This window comes from Vigna umbellata, chromosome 5 (assembly GCF_029865625.1).
Source record: "Vigna umbellata cultivar VRB3 chromosome 5, Vumbellata_1.0, whole genome shotgun sequence".
NCBI classification, from domain to species: domain Eukaryota; kingdom Viridiplantae; phylum Streptophyta; class Magnoliopsida; order Fabales; family Fabaceae; genus Vigna; species Vigna umbellata.
The window spans coordinates 28,810,494-28,814,336 of record NC_142169.1 but is presented as its reverse complement, the minus strand read 5'-3'; the positions used below and the strand labels follow the sequence as shown (position 1 = coordinate 28,814,336).

The following is a 3,843-nucleotide window of genomic DNA, read 5'->3' as shown; positions in this document are numbered from 1 at the left end:
TGTATATTTTATCTATCTCAATTAAAGTAATGGTAACGAATATTATTTTAATAATATTAATTAAAAATTTAAATGTAATATTTATTCTTTTTTTAAATATACTAAAATTTTATTAATTTTAGAGAATGAAGAAAAAAATATTTTTTCCTTTAATTTTAAATTGGTGTTTCATTCCTCTATTTTTTTAAGAATATATGATTATAATTATTTTTATACTTAAATTTAACATATAAATGCAGTTTTACACCCTTCTAAAGTTGAGAAAAGACTAAATTTACATATATGTATTTTTAAAATCTTTGAGGACTAATTTATTGATTTCAAAGTACAAACCCAAAATCACGTTTTTTTTTAAAAAAAAAATAAAATAAATTATTGATAAAAAGCATATTTTCCCTAAAATAAAAGTAGTGGTTTCAAATATGTAACAATGAGTTTATGATAATAAATGACACCATTAAAGGTGGTAGTGCTGCCTTCAAAACCTAATAAACTTGGATTCAGAACTCAATTTGTATTAAACTTTTTAACTAATTAAATCATTAAACAATAAAAATTAAAATGACATTATTAAGGATAAAAATTTGAGGCAACAACCTACGAAAATTATAATTATATTAGATTTGATTTTGATATATTATTTGTAATGGTCTGAAGATTTTATAAAGCCATTGGGCCCTAATTTGACAAGCCAGACCCATTGACCCAAGGACACTTGAACCTTGGGAGGGGCTCTTTCCTTGCAAGTCAGATTTCATTTCACATATTCCTCTCTCTCTAGAACAGAAACCTTGCCCTAACTCAAGTGCTCTGACTTCTCTCTAGGTTTCCAGCCATTTCCACCGATTGAATCCTAATTTGGTGGTGTTTTCTTGTTCCTGGAGTCAAGAGCTACGAAACCATCCGATTGGTTTTGCGTTCCAGCGGGTAAGTAGATTTTCCCTCTTTCCCTTCACTGTTCTTGTCCTAGGTTGTGCCATTTTCTGATTTCCTGTGCCCTGTGTGATTTTGTCTTTCATTCTCGGTTTATTCCGACTCGAAGAGCTAAAGTCTAGCACCTATTTGGTGATTTATAGGTTCTGTACAGTTTCGCACGGTGTAGGGGGTATTGTTAGAGCATCTGTGAATTGTGTTGAGCAACCCACCAGGTAAGGGGAGCTAATTATTTTTGTATTAATTATTTTATAAAAATATATGCATATGAATGTTGAACTGGTGTACTCTTGTGAAACTGTGTTATAACTTTTATTGTATTGGGTGTTATAATTGAAACTGTGGATTGGTGCATGTTGTGATATGATTATTTTAATCTGTTTCGAATGAGTTGGTTGGCTGAAATTGTCTGGTTTGAGGGTTTGGAGTAAGATTCTGTAATGGCATTGATATGGGTAGTAAGTAGATATACAGACATTGTTTTAGATTACCGTGAGAGGAAATAATATAAATAATATATATATATATATATATATATATATATATATATATATATATATATATATATATATGTAAAATTGGCAATTGAGGTTTAGAGCACAACAGATTGGTTTAGGTAACTTAAATAAATTAATTAAAATTAGTGGAGAGCCTTTCTTTGTTGGTAGGATAGAGGGAACTTAAAAACCTGAGTTGGCACATCCCTGATCATAGAGCAGCCCTGGCCTGGTCCAGTCAGTTGTGACTAGTCATATGTGCTAGCGCCGAAGGTGAGTCTGATGCGTTCAGACATCTGAACCCTCTCCGGTGACCAATTGGGTAGCGATGTGAAGTAGAGAACAAATATTTTGTGGTAATGAAAAGTTTAGCAAGCAGTTTCATAATTAAAGGAACATTGTAAGTTATTTAGAGATAATACATATGATATTATATTATATGATATTATATTATATTATTAATGTATAGATTTTATATATATATATATATATATATATATATATATATATATATATATATATATAAATCTTAGTTTAATATTATAAATATAAATATTTACAGTAACGTAATATATATATATAATATAGATAGGAAACGTTATATATATAATGTATTATAACTAACGTAATATATATAATATATATAAGTAACGTAATATATATGTTGATATATATATGTGTATTATGTTTTTATGAATCTATCAAAAGAATAAGATGTAAGCTGTTTTCTTTTTTTTTATTTATTTATTATTTCATCCAGTATATTAAATTTGCAGTGATAAAGTTGTTTTAGTTTTCAGAGATTATGCTATTATTATTTTTACATATAATTTATACTTTTTATCTTACTGTTTGGTAATAACATGACAATATCGTTTATCAGAGATGATTGAAATTGGTTGAGGAACATGTTCTGTTATATATGATTTGATATTTAAGGCTTAAATATGTGGTTTGATTATACTTCAAAGGTGTGTGAATTGGGGAAAGACTGAAAACAGGATTTCATGGTTGCTTATGATAGTTTCAAATGTAGAATCTCTTGGTGAGATTCTTAGTGTTTTAAAATGAAAAGTAGGGGCTTAGCCTTGGGAGTCATTCTGACGCTCCAATGGTCAATCATACTCACTTAGAGAGGTTGAATCATGTGGTGAGGAGTAGCAGGAGGTCCTTAGTCTTGGGGGCTCCCAGTATGCCTCAAGGCGCGGAACGGACTAACCTCGTGAGTGTGGCAGGGTGGGGAACCCAAGTATCATAAGTCACCACGGGTGCAAGACTCGCCATAGCCCGACTATCATTTTAAAGTCCGGACGAGTCAAGTCTAGAAATTAACATGCTTAGGTTGTATTTCTGAAATTAATTGGTGTGAGTTATTTCTTATATGTATATGCTTAAATTGAGTTGCATGATTTTATATGATTAGCTCACCCTTGCTTGTTTGTGTTTGTTGCATGCTTTTTCTTTTGCAATGATCATCCACTTGGATGTGAGCAGAGGAGAATGAGGCCTCAGTGGAGAATGTCCTGGAGGGGAATGAGGAAGCAACTTCTTAGTCTCTTTAGGAATTCCATAGCTTTCCTTGTATCTGAACAATTCCAGTTCTTGTATTTTGAAATACTTTAGTATACCTTGTTATATTTTAAGTTTCAAATTCTGGGCATATTTTGGAATACTCTAATCCTTAAATTTTAATTTCTTAGAACCTTATTTGCTATTTTATTATTCTAACTGTTTTCTATTATCATCTATGTTGACGTCTTAATTTTATACCTGCATGAAGTATAATATTGGGATGTCACATTAGTGGTATCAGAGCAGTTTCTTTCTTAGGAACAACTCTTAGGTTCCGTGTGTGCCATGCTATTGCCCTTATACTCTTGGTGTGTCTAGCTCTTTTTGATTCGATTGATGTTCTGTTCTTTTTGTGTGAAACAGAATAATGGCGCCCCGACTTCCACCTCCTCCACCTCCTCAAAATGAGCCCTCTGAGTCCAATGCAAGACTAGAGGCTGTAATTGAGGCTCTTCAGCAGCAAAACACTGTTCTGGTGCAACAAAACACGGTTGCCCTTCAAAACCTAGAAGCCGCTAGGATAGCCACTGAAAACGCCAGGATATCTGCCGAGAATGCAAGGACGGAATCTGACCACACCCAGAGGCAACTGATGGATATGTTGACCAGGGGTGTACCCACTTAGGGTGCTTCCTCATCTGTTGCTCCAACTCAGGAGTGGACCTTGGAGAGCTTTCTCCAGCATCATCCAGCCAGGTTCACTGGCAAGTGCAGCCCGGATGAAGCGGATCATTGGTTCCAAGACATGGAACGCATATTTGAGGCAAAAGGGTGCCCGGATGACAGGAAGTTGGCCTACACTCAGTATCTATTGACAGGGGAAGCTGGCCACTGGTGGAAC

General features: G+C 33.5%; 1 long non-coding RNA gene across 1 annotated transcript; it reads left to right on the top strand.

Moving 5' to 3' along the window:
• Positions 1 to 697: 697 nt before the first annotated feature.
• LOC124838119 (uncharacterized) lies at positions 698 to 3,126 on the top strand. Its single transcript, XR_015786592.1, has 3 exons — positions 698 to 927; positions 1,077 to 1,148; positions 2,925 to 3,126. It is a non-coding gene; the product is annotated as an uncharacterized LOC124838119 (long non-coding RNA).
• Positions 3,127 to 3,843: the final 717 nt, after the last annotated feature.